At 40.8% G+C, this 14,085-nt stretch overlaps 1 long non-coding RNA gene across 1 annotated transcript; it reads right to left on the bottom strand.

The window, feature by feature from the left end:
- Positions 1–3,307: 3,307 nt before the first annotated feature.
- Positions 3,308–6,753, bottom strand: LOC124271325. The gene is made up of 3 exons (XR_006897005.1): positions 6,676–6,753; positions 5,101–5,175; positions 3,308–3,385 (listed from the first exon to the last, which is right to left on the bottom strand). It is a non-coding gene; the product is annotated as an uncharacterized LOC124271325 (long non-coding RNA).
- Between the last annotated feature and the right edge of the window lie 7,332 nt (positions 6,754–14,085).

The following is a 14,085-nucleotide window of genomic DNA, read 5'->3' as shown; positions in this document are numbered from 1 at the left end:
AAACAGAGCAGTTTGTGCACTCAAACACACCACACCACCTATTCACAGTTACATCTGATACGAATGAAAGGAAGTATACGAACGTGAAAAGCGGCCCTCTGGTGGCGAGTCTGCAACAATGAAGCATGATGTTTGCACACACTAGTTTAACTAACGGGCAAAAAATGTATATAAAGACAGTTGCCCTGTGTATATCGCTCAGTTCCTTTAAACAAGCAATTAGTATCTGAAACGACCCAGCCCTTAGTGGATATTTGGTATGATTATTGAAATGAAGTGATCGTTTATATATCACTTTGGGCTTCACCTGCATTAAGCTGACACTGCGTGAAATAACTTGAACACTTTTCACAGCGTGGTTGAACCCAGCTCACTCACTCACTCACTCCGTGACATGTAAAACACCAAGCTCTGAATATATGCAGTACTGTTCCGTATCTTTCCAAAGAAAACTTCATTTAACCCTTCCTCTGATCTTGCATTCGCAGAATATTTAGTTTCTAATGTGTATTTTCAACACATCCCAAGGTTTCAATAGTACTATTTAAGCACTCTTTGTGAGCGTTTCTGACAAAACCAATAAATCGTATGTAAGAAAATATCACGAGTGCTTCAAACAGAGCAGTTTGTGCACTCAAACACACCACACCACCTATTCACAGTTACATCTGACACCAGAATGAAAGGAAATATACGAACGTGCAGAACGGCCCTCTGGTGGCGAGACTGCAACAATGAAACATGATGTTTGCACACACTAGTTTAAGTAACGGGCAAAAAAAGGCACATGAAGACAGTTGCCCTGTGTATATCGCTCAGTTGCTTTAAACAAGCAATTAGTATCTGAAACGACCCAGCCCTTAGTGGATATTTGGTATGATTATTGAAATGAAGTGATCGTTTATATCACTTTGGGCTTCACCTGCATTTAGCTGACACTGCGTGAAATAACTTGAACACTTTTCACAGCGTGGTTGAACCCAGCTCACTCACTCACTCACTCACAACGTGACATGTTAAACACCAAGCTCTCAACATATGCACTGCTCCGTATCATTCCACACGAAAATTCACTTAACGATTCCTCTGATCCTGCTTACGCAGAATATTTCGTTTCTAATGTGTATTTTCAAGACACCCCAAGGTTTCAAAAGTACTACTTAGCACTCTTTGTGAGCGTTTCTTGTGTGAAGTCCATTTCTGGTGTCCCCCCGCCGTGATATTGCTGGCATAGTGCTAAAAGCGGCGTAAAACTAAACTCACTCACTCACTGTGAGCGATTCTGACAAAACCAAAAAAACCGTATGTATGAAAATATTACGAGCGCTTCAAACAGAGCAGTCTGTGCACTCAAACACACCACACCATCTATTCACAGTTACATCTGACACCAGAATGAAAGGAAGTATACGAACGTAAAAAGCGGCCCTCTGGTGGCGAGTCTGCAACAATGAAACATGCTGTTTGCACACACTAGTGTAACTAACGGACGAAAAGGGTACATGAAGACAGTTGCCCTGTGTATAGCGCTCAGTTCCTTTAAACTAACAGATAGTATCTGAAACGACGCAGCTCTTAGTGGACATTACTCTTCTGCACAAATTAAAAACACTGACGAGGCATACAAAACCCTGATTCATATCTCGGACATGTCACGAGCGCTTCAAGCAGGACACGTTTAATACCCAGGTATCCAAGGCTCAAACGGTACGACTGCCGAATCGTAACATAGCGATTCAATTGCGCATTCTCATGGTTAGTAATACCCGACACCAAGAGACAAAGACAAAGGAAACATACGAACGGTGTACCCCCACCGTGCCCACTTTTCTTAAAACAACAAAATGCAGTCACCCGTAGGACAATCGGGGGGATTAGTTATAGTCTGCTTCAAGGTACATCTGGTGACACCATGAGTCCGTGACCACAAGTCTTATTAAATTGGTGAGCACATTTCAGAACAAATTATATATTAAATGAACCCCCACTTCACCATTCATCATCATGGCTAATGCTAAATTTGACATTCAGTACATTGTTAATACACAGGGTGAACTAAATTTGATTTATAGCAACTGTAAGTTTAGGGTTAAGATCCGAAAGAATAATAATGTGTACTGGAGATGCTGTGTCAAAGACTGCCGAGCGACACTGAATATGACTGAAGGACTCATCACTAAGTCATTAACAGCATTCATAGCCATGAGGTCGATCCAAACAGACTTTCTGTTGACAAGATCTTGACTAGATCTGTTTCTGCCATATATCAAGATGTGATTGTTAATAAACAGTTGTATGTTAATAACTTATTATTTCAAACTCATTACACTTATGTCTTGCTGAGTTATGCCAGGTACTAGTTTTTTAATTAAGTATGTAGTTTATGACTGCCCAAAGAGTTAAGTAGACTATACTATATGCCACTGCCCTCTAGCCTGATACAGACTATACCCTAATCCCTCTGTTGTTTTAACACTGTCCATTTCCAAAAGTGGGCAAAGTGGGAGTAAACCGTACGAACGATGGTGTCGGGCTTTGGTTGACTGGTTATGTACATGTTAAAACTACCCGTGAAGACCCAGGCTAGAAATGGTCTTCACTAACCCATGCTTTTCGTGAAAGCGACTAACGGCATCGGGTGGTCAGGCTCGCTGACTTGGTTGACACATGTCATTTGTTCCCAAGTGCGTAGGTCGATGCTCATGCTGTTGATCACTGGATTGTCTGGTCCAGACTTGATTATCTACAGTCCGCCATATAGCTGGAATATTGCTGTTGCGGCGTAAAACAACAAACCAACCAAACAACCATGTTCTGACTGTTTCGGTTCTGTTAGTGCCATTGGAATTGCTTTGTCCCAGGGTTACAAGTGCAGTCATGAAAGAACTTTTGACCTTTCATTCACATTACATGGCGATCAGATCCGTGATGTTCCGGGTTAGCACTGATCGTCAGCAACCCATGCTTGTCGTAAGAGGCGACTAACGGGTTCGGGTGGTCAGGCTCGCTTACTTAGGACCCGTGAAGGTCCGGGTGAGAATATTGATCTTCAGTAACCCGTACTCGTGGTGAGAGGCTGCTAAGGGGATTGGGTAGTCAGGCTCGCTGACTTGGTTGACACATGTCATCGGTTCCCAATTGCGCAGATCGATGCTCATGCTGTTGATCACTGGATTGTCTGGTCCAGACTCGATCATTTACAGCCCGCCGCCATATAGCTGGAATATTGCTGTGTGCGGCGTAAAACAACAAACAAACAAAAACATGCCGAAGCCAGATTTAAATTTATGAAAAATCCGCAATTTACCTCTGTGTCTTGAGAACGACGACCTCTTATGACCTCCGCTCCTCTTACCTCCACGCGTGGCATCAGCAGCCTTTGACACTGTAAGGAGTTACAAAAAACGCAACACTATTTTAAGCATTTAAACACTTTCCTGAACAACGTTACTACTGATTAGGACAACATTAATGGATGACCAACTTCTATATTCAGGTGATGCGACGTGTCGATATAGATTCTTGTGTGATGCCAGCTTGACAACGACGCAAGAATCTGTATCGAAACGTCCCATCACCTCAATAAAGAAGTTGGTCATCCGTAAAGGTTGTCCTTATCTGACTCTCCAACTTCCAAAAATGCCACTCACACTTGAAGATTCTTTGAGAGGCGTTTTAGAAGTTGTATAGTTGTAGTAGTAGTAGCAGCAGCAGCAGTAGTAGTAGTAGTAGTAGTAGTAGTAGTGATGGTGGTAGTAGTAGTAGTAGTAGTAGTGGTGGTAGTAGTAGTAGTAGTAGTGGTGGTAGTAGTAGTAGTAGTAGTAGTAGTAGTAGTGGTGGTGGTGGTAGTTGTAGTAGTCGTAGTGGTGGTGGTGGTAGTAGTAGTAGTAGTAGTGGTGGTGGTAGTTGTAGTAGTCGTAGTGGTGGTGGTAGTAGTAGTAGTAGTAGTAGTAGTAGTAGTAGTAGTAGTAGTAGTAGGTAGTAGTAGTAGTAGTAGTAGTGGTGGTGGTGGTGGTGGTAGTAGTAGTAGTAGTAACAGTAGTAGCAACAGTAGTAGCAGTAAATAGTGAATTTTGTTTTACGCCACACTCAGCAATATTCCAGATATATGGCGGCGATCTGTAAATAATCCAGCCTGGACCAGACAATCTAGTGATCAACAGCATGAGCATCGATCTACGCAATTGGGAACCAATGACATGTGTCAACCCCGTCAGCGAGCCTGACCACCCAATCCCGTTAGTCGCCTCTTACGACAAGCATGGGTTACTAAAGATAAGTTCTATTCCGGATCTTCACCAGCGATGAATCCAGGTAAAGTAGGACAGCGAACAATCAGAATGTGAGAGAGTAAGTGAGTATGGTTTTACGTCGCTTTTAGCAATATTCCAGCAATATCACGGCGGGGGACACCAGAAATGGTCTTCACACATTGTACCCATGTGGGGAATCGAACCCGGGTTTTCAGCGTAACGGGCGGACGCTTTAACCACTAGGCTACCCCACCTGAATATGAACTAATGATACAGTATACCTGCACTACTGGCCACAGACAGCATCTGTTTTTGTTAGATAACATATTTTGCTCAGTATCATTCTATAATATAAAAACAAACAAAAGAGCAAAAATGCTTTACCCTTGGGGAGATCTGTATAATTGTTATGAAATTCGTGAAATGACTCGTGTGTTTTTAAATATACTTTTAAAGTTGTGAAGTGCATTGTCAGTAAACGGAAAGCATTCGAAAGCAATACCAGGAGGGAGACACAAGAAATAGGCTTCAAATATTTTAAACCGCTTTGCTACTGTACACAATATGTATAGAGTGAGTGAGTTTTGTTTTACGCCGCTTTCAGCAGAATTCCAGCAATATCACGGCGGAGGACACAGAAATGGTCTTCACACATTGTAGCCATGTGGGGAACCTGCTGCGTGCCGAGTGAACGCCTTAACCACAAAACTACCCCAGATCGATGCTTATGCTGTTGATCAGTGGATTGTCTAGTCCAGATTCGATCATTTCCAGATCGCCGCCATATAGGTGGAATATTGCTGAGTACGGCGTTAAACAACGAAACAAATACATAACCCTGTATTACCTGTTTTGGATAGGGCTTCCACTTGCTGCAGCATCTGGTCCTGTCGCTGGTAGATCTTAGCCAGCATGGTGGCCCCTACGTCAAAAACATCGTGGAAGTAATTTTAAATTATTTAATGATCCACTGAATTAGCCGTTTGAAAAAGAATTAAGAGGTTGAGTGAGTGAGTTTAGTTTTTCGCCGCTTTGTAGCATTCCAGCAATATCACGGCCAGGGACACCAGAATTTGGCTTCACACATTGTACCATTGTGGGGAATTGAACATGTGTCATCGGCGTGACGGGCGGACGCTTTAACCATTAGGCTACCCCACCGCCCCTGAAAAATATTCTAACTTCGTTGAGTTTTAGAGTACAATATTGACATAGCAGTTTCTTTTATTTTCGATCGCTTCAACCCCTTTACGCCCCAGAATTAAGAGAAGGGAGTGAGCTTTCTTTTCTGACATGTGCAGAAATATTTAGAGGTGAGGTGAAATGGGAGTTAATGTCGTACTTAAGAATATTTCGCTCATGTGACGACGTGCATGCGTGTGTATGTGTGGCTACTTGTACCAGCCCAGACTTAAGCTGGTTTTATAGTGCTAGCTCACTGAGATACCATGCCGCAGTGAAGCATGAATACCCAACTCAGACACATTATACTGACTCCGAGCCGACCAGTCCTTGTTGTACCCATTAATGCCGAGCGCCAGACAGGGACCAACAAGTTCCGTATTTTAACGTCTTTTGGTATGACGAGGCTGGGTACCGTACCCGCGATCTTCCACTCTTCGGGTGGACGTTCTAACCACTACACCACGGAGGCGGTCAGAAATATTTTGAGGGACTAAATACCCTCTAAAAGACTTAGTAACAAGAGGTATGACTTCATTCTTATGAAAGACGATTTTCCCGTTACTGTTGAGGAATATTCCTGCAGTTCCAGCCTTTGGTCACTTTTGGATTTCAACCTTTTAGGTGTACTCGCTACCGTTCATATTTTTTATTTATCCATCCATCCATCCATCCATCCATCCATCCATCCATCCATCCATCCATCCATCCATCCATCCATCCATCCATCCATCCATCCATCCATCCATCCATCCATCCATCCATCCATCCATCCATCCATCCATCCATCCATTTATTTATTTATTTATTTATTTATTTATTTATTTATTTATTTATTTATTTATGGGATTGACATGAACTAGATATTTCCGAATGTGGTAGGGCAGTTGATGGAAAAATGGCGGCCATCTTGGATATTTTGAGTGTCCAAAGTTATTTGCTGAACAGGGAACCAATGATGAGCAATCATGCCAATTTTGGTGCTTGTATCACAAAGTGAATGATTCGGCCTATTTTGGTCTGTTATCCGCCCGTTCTAACTGACCAGAATGGTGTCTGATGCAAATACCTATTTAGACATTTAATGCAATATTTCCCCGTGTTAGTTCAGCGGAACAATTTGCCTTCACACACGTATGACACGGATGACATCTATCGTTTATTGACATTTATTATGTGTAACCATACGATGTCCGTTTGCCTATGTCCATTTGTAATCACAGCTACTTCGTTAACGTACCTTCGTCCTCATCATACGACGCCATCACTACGCCCAACAACAGCAGCAGGAGGTACACAATCTTCATCATTTCAACCTGCAGCGAGAAGCAGTCTAATTGGTTTTTAAATGTCATACGATTGAATGTTCTTTACAATGAGTGGCTCGGCAAAGAAACGAGGAAAGATAGTTCAACTTTGGGAAGATCTGCATAATTGTGAAAGGCCGCTTGTATTATTATGCATTGGTCGTTGATGGGTAAGGTAATAATGCAGTATAGTATAGTATAGTATAGCATAGTATATTATAGTATAGTATAATATAGCATAGCATAGCATAGCATAGCATAGCATAGCATAGCATAGCATAGTATAGTATAGTATAGTATAGTATAGTACAACATAACATAGCATAGTATAGTATAGTACAACATAGCATAGCATAGTATAGCATAGTACAACATAGCATAGCATAACATAGCACTTCACAGTACAGCATAGCATAGTAAAGTATAGTATAAGTATAGTATAGTATAGTATAGCATAGCATAGTATAATATAGTACAACATAACATAGCATAGCATAGTATAGTTCAACATAGCATAGCATAGCAGAGCACAGCACAGCATAGCATAGCATAGCATAGTAAAGTATAGTATAGTATAGTACAGTACAGTATAGTATAGTATAGTATAGTATAGTAACGTATAGTATAGTATAGTATAGTATAGTATAGTATATTTAAAGTATAGTATGGCATAGCATAGCTTAGCATCATCATCATCATCGAACTCTTTATTACATATGAAGGCCGCTGGCCCATATACATATTAATAATAATAATATTAATAGTTACCTGCATAGTATAGAATAGCATAACATAGCATAGCAAAGGATAGTATAGAATAGTATAGGAAAACATAGCATAGCATAGCACAGCACAGCACAGCACAGCACAGCACAGCATAGCATAGCATAGCATAGTAGCATAGTAAAGTATAGTTGGATCAGGTGGTCAGGCTCGCTGGCTTGGTTGACACATGTCATCGGTTCCCAATTGCGCAGATGGATGCTCATGCTGTTGATCACTGGATTGTCTGGCCCAGACTTGATTATTTCCAGACCGCCGCCATATAGCTGGAATATTGCTGAGTGCGGCGTAAAACTAAATTCACTCACTCACTCAAGTAGACATAAGGAGAACAAGGTAAACCTATCGACATCTTTATGCAATCGCGTATGGAGCAAGCACACATTGCAGCCGCGAACGGTAAAGCTTTAAAAGTAGCAAGTCTTCCCCTTGTGTATTTAACAATCAATGGAAAGAGATTTTTGTCAACGATTACCAATGACTGATGTTAATTCGCCATGCTCGTAGATTATACTAAAAGCATCTGTACTTATACAAAGTAAATACATATTGTTTAGCATAAGGACATTTCAATCTGCTTGGCTAATTCTTGAGATTTCTTGAGATTAAATCTACAGGCGACCTAACCTGGCAATATGCACAAATTCTGTCTCTTTTAAATAGGCAACTGTAAGTGGCAAGATCACTGATAAATCCATGTAGGTAATAAAGTTTAAAATGTAGTTCAAAAACATGTTTCCTTTAAGAGTAAGGATCAAGGGCTCACCTTGGACTTGTGATATCCTGGAATAGACGTTCACAACCTCAGGCTGGGAAATGAAGTGGTTGTGTTTCATTAATACAATTTTATAGACATCCTCTTCGACTCTCGTGACCTTTGTACTCCGTTGTACAAAAACAAAATTAAAGAGATTTTCAGGAGGTAACTCTTTTTTTCCAAGTAATGATCACACTGAACCAAAATCAATAACTTTCTTCTTACCGAACCTTTTCTCACGTGTGTCAATTTTATTACATTAATGTTTCCTTGCAAAGCGGGACAATAGCCCAACGTGGCACAAACCACAAACGACTTACGTTATGTGAGAAAATTCCACAGCAAAATTCTCACCTTCGAACAAAGTTAAATGTGCAATGCTAATTACATTTAAAGCTTAAAACTACGCGAGAAAATAATGCACAATATGCTATATGTCTTCAGTCAGAACGTGTATGTCTAATTAAACTTACAAAGTTCAAGTTGGACAGAACTAGTTAAACTTGATTTACACCAAAGGAGGTGATAATGAATTTATATCACGACTTCAGAATATTCTAGTGAGAGAGTGAGTGACTTTAGTTTTTCGCCGATTTTAGCAATATTCTTGCAACATCAATGCGAGGGACACCAGAAATGTGTGGAATCGAACCCGGGTCTTCGATGTGACGAGTGAACGCTTTAACCACTACGCTACTTCGGTGAATGTCATTTTAGAAGTTTGGCAGTTCAATATTGACAAACTTTATGGAAAACATTTTATTTTATTTTCGAATGTACATTCATCCGTCTTGACGTGTGTAAACATGTTCTATTTACATATATTCACTTTGTGCACTGACTCAACATCCACCTGATGAAGGAGCAAGAATTAGCTCTGACACGTCGTATCAAGAATAAAAAGAAGTTGTTATCTTTAAAATTTGTCATGTATTCTTTCATTTTGTTGTGCGACGTTTCGATACAAATTCTGGTACCGTTGGCATGTAGAGTTGTCAAGAATCGCCATCGAAACGTCGTATTCACGAAATTAAAGAAGTTATTATCCGTAAATTTTGTCTTTGTTCAAAATATTCTAGTGTGATATTTAGTCAGTTGATGAAAACGATCGACGAAAACAACAGGTTTATTAACCGTTTCTATTCCTCAGAAGAACGACCAGTTTCGATTATCAACAAAAACATAAACCATTTGGCGAAAATTGCCAAATAAGGATATTTATAATCTATATTGTTCTGTTTCCATGACAACAAGTTCATGTTGGTGTCTACCTGGCAAAGAAATAGTACGTACCGAATCCCAATTCCATGATATTGTTTTGATTGCTCAATAACTACTCTTGTATCGATTTAGTGTGGGCAGTTGAACGAACATTTTTAAACTAAGCAGCATTTTGTTTAAATATCTATTTAAGGAAATTATGCGATCCTGCAGGTGTTGCCGGTAGGTGTCACCTGGTATCATTACTCATCCACTCTTTTCAGCGCTACGTTGATAAATGTAATCATTGGGAAATCGAAGCTGGTTATTTTCATGCCTTGATGCATTGTATATAGGAAATAGTTTCTATCAAATAGCTACTTATCACATCGAAAAGTGTTATAAAATTATACATATTGACGAAGAGCATATTTTACAACCAACATGTAACGTTATTTGTGTATACACTCCCAAACAAGAAACGCATAGGTGATATTGATAAGTGACCTTTCAAATATTTTTCAAAATTAGTTTGTGATTTTTTATAATTTCGCCGGTATAATGACGTGTACAACGCACAATTGCAACTAAACTGCGGTAACATAATGCACATTGCAAAATATGCAGGTGCGGTTTTGCGTTTAGACGGTCATTGACTTTTTTTTAGGTAAATGTTAGAATATAGTAATGTCACGAATCACTACTGTAAATTGAAACATTGCCATTGGACGTCTGGAGGCTGGGGAGTCTCAAAACCTCCGTTGAACGTCACCTCAAAGTACCAGGAGTCGTTTATGGGGCCGATATGAACAAACCAATTCAAGGCAAGATGGGCTTCAAAGTGGTTGACCTCGGATTTTCTTCACTTGGGGAATCAAACAGTCACAGCAACTGAAACTGCAACTGCAAGTGCAGTGCCTAGTTTGAGGAGAGACTCGGCACAAACCATTCGTAATCGTCGTCGACGGGTCGAGTCGTAAATTACCGGAATCTACACATCTAACGATGTGTATCGTTCAAAGCCGAATCACACCTTCTACTTCAGTGCCGTGACGGGAGAGAACGTTTTGTCCAGAATTGTGTCGCCCAGGTTGACCGGTGGTGTCATGATGTGGGGAACCATATCCTACACGCGGAAATCTACCACTGTGAGCCTTCAGGGCAATTGAACTGCTATTCGGTACATAGACGAGATCATTGACCGCCAGAGGAAGTTGTTCCAGATAGATAACGTCAGGCCTCACACATCACATGCCACTATCAGTGTCTTCAGAATGAGAACAATACAATGCTTCCATGGTCTTCAAAATCGCCCAAGCTCTGCCCCATTTGTGGGATGAGCTCGGCCGACGCATACGTGTACGTCAACCGGCGCCCCCGACGTTAGATCAACTCTCGCAGGCATTGCAAGGGGAATGTGTCAGAATTCTATGAGGTCGAATTCAAAGATTTATTCAGTCCATGCCGAGACGGCGCAGAGCAGTTTATGGGGCTCATGGTGTCCACAACAGATTCTGAAGACAACACCCAACTGGGACCGGGCGCCTTCACTTATTGAACTTTTTATTAACATACATTTGATATTTTATACTGGGACATTTCGCTGCATCTGATCCCGAATAGCATGTTTTATCGCACTTTAAAGTTAGCAGATGAACTCGTGAAAGTACACCTGTGCGTTTCTTTTTGTGAGAGGACATTTAGATTCATCATTGTCTACTCTCCAAAAAGGTAGGGGATCGTAATGACATAAGGCAGAAGTCAGGAACACAGATCTGTTGACAACTGAAGGAACATTCTATACAAGGCAACCATTACTTTTACTGTATGTTCTTCAACAACGTATGTGATCGTGACGACTTTAGACAGAAGATTGATATCTGTGTTCGATTGAACATTTTTATGCTGGACAGCATTTTTACTACTGGTTCCAATTCCAAGCCAAAAAAACACGTATATTTCTGCAAATTATGGGAGTGGCGGGTGCTGTTATGATCAGTCGTCAAATGAAACGGTATCGGCACCGTCACACCAGAAACACTCCACCTTTAGCAGCATGATACTTCATGGGTAGTAGTATAAGCCATGGGGCTACGGGATTAGGGACTTCTCAAGGACTCAAGTTTTAAATTGAGCTCTTGGGAGGGACCTGGTCCCGTAGCCCCATGGTGTATACTACTTGGGCCATAACACTTCAGTGAAAGTTCGTCCTTGATTGATTGATTGAATGGTTGGTTGGTTGGTTGGTTGATTGTTGATTAACACCGCACTAAGCAATATTCCAGCTATATGGAAGCAGTCTGTACATAATCGAATCTGGTCCAGACCATCCATTGATCAACATCATGAACATCGATCTATACAATAGGGAACCGATGACAGGTGTCAACCAAGCCAGCGAGCCTGACCACCTGATCCCACTATACTATGCGAGTCGGCGAGCCTGACCACCCGATCCCGTCAGTGGACTCAAGCATAGGTTGGTGAAGACCATTTTTAATCCGGATCTTCACGATAAAAGCCAGTATTATCGATTTTGTCTATACTCTACTGAAACACGTAAGTTCTCCATACACTTGAATTGTGATCACATTGCTTATGTGTCGTCAGCGTGTTAGTCAATGTGTTCAGTGTGTCTCAGCCTGTGATTTGCAGACTTTTGAACCGGTTTCTGCAGACAAAATATATTAAAGGCGCAGTACACCACATGGCATAATAGGTCCAGGGTGGATTAATTAAGAACATGGCTTTCACCTTTTCGCGAACTCTTGATATCATCACTAATTAATAGGCATTCAAAAAACATGCTCTGTCATCGTATCTCAATATGTCAATCACTGGATTGTCTAGTCCAGATTCGAGTATTTACAGTTGGAACATTGCTAAGTGCGGCGTGAAACAAGCTTGGCCATGCTCATGATATATGTCGTTTTTATTTAGGCATTGATCTCCAACAAGCACTCAAATTGTTTGATTGTGACAGGAAACCGGAGGGCAAGAATCGACCAGAAAACGCCTGCATACTCTGTGACCAAGGTTTGTAATATCGTTTAAAGATACACACATGTTCCATAAGGCGAAAATGGCAAAACAGTAGCAAAAATTAGATGAATCAGTGACGTTGGCTGGCTGGTTATTTGTTTAACGCCCAAGCAATATTCCAGCTTTCATGCGGCGGTCTGTAAATAATCGAGTCTGGACCAGACAATCCACTGATCAACAGCATGAGCATCAATCTACACAATTGGGATACGATGACATGTGTCAACCAAGTCAGCGAGCCTGACCACCGGAACCCGTTAGTCGTCTCTTATGACAAGCATGGGTTACTGAAGACAACTTCTAACCCGGATCTTCATGGGCCCTTGTTCTTCGGCGTGACAGATGAATGCTTTAACCCGCTTGGCTAACCTACCACCGCAGAAGAAATAGACGCAATCTTGTACTGACTCTCCAGGTTCAGCGAGCCTGACCACCCGAGAATCAGTGATGACACCGGGTGCCCTACCCGCAGCACTCACCACTCACACAAATTGAATTGTAAAACAAAAAAATATCAAGAACTTTCATGGATATTTGCCCAGGGTGCCGTTGTACAAAACAACCTTAGTGCTGAGACTACATTAGGTCTATGTTAAGGTATGGGAGTTACGGTCACAACTTCCCCAGGTCGGTAATCAGAACATTACACTTGGTAAGACATAGGTCATTAGTCAAGGACTGGGGAATTCAATGAGTAAGTTAGTTTAGTTCTACGCCGCTTTTAGCAAAACAGTATCACGGCAGGGGGCACCAGAGAAAGGCTTCACACACTGAACCCATTTGGGAAAACAAACCCGGGTCTTCCGCGGTTTAACCAAAAGGCTACATACTCCACCGCACCTTAGGAATTTCACGCACTTCTCAATACAACTGTACATATTGGTCGCCATTGTCTGCCACAGGCAACACAGCTTTGTTATCAATGTTTGTGTCATTGCTGTCTTTAATCTGACTGGCAGAAACACGTTATAGAAGTTTTTGTAAAAGAATGTTAAACATATATCAAACGGAAACATACGTTACTGTCGCTCGTAAAACATATGATGGTTTTAGAATTAGCTTGTCAAAAGACAATCTATAAGAAGTTCCGAAAAATACCTGACTCCTAAGTTCGTCTGTGTATTTCATTGCACAACAACGCGAAACATTGCTGAAACCTTCTGTAATCAATAGTTGTTTGGTTTGTCGCCACAATTGTAAATGTCAGTAAAACATACATACCCAGTATATTGCGTGTTGCATAAGTGTGTAATCAAGCGATAGAACCATATGAAGAAAATGCTAATTTTGTAATCAGGTTTAGTGTTTCATAAAACAAACACCTCCAAATAGAAATAAACGTCAATGTTTGTCAAATGTGTTCCATGTGTTCAATTTTGTAAAATTTATGGTTAAGAATGAAACATTCGTTACTGACCCATACTTATAAAATGAATATTTCATGAACCATTGCCATTTGTTGCAAACATTAGGTTACCAAGATGTTTATACTTAACATACAAAAGTTCATTAACCATAACACTTTTCTTGCAACAATGATTGATATGCATTGACAAAATAT

The sequence above is a fragment of the Haliotis rubra genome, unplaced genomic scaffold, assembly GCF_003918875.1.
Source record: "Haliotis rubra isolate DU_JTF1 unplaced genomic scaffold, ASM391887v1 Scf16, whole genome shotgun sequence".
Taxonomy (NCBI): Eukaryota; Metazoa; Mollusca; class Gastropoda; order Lepetellida; family Haliotidae; genus Haliotis; species Haliotis rubra.
Note: the sequence above shows the minus strand (reverse complement) of the source record. Positions and strands in the feature narration are given on the sequence as shown.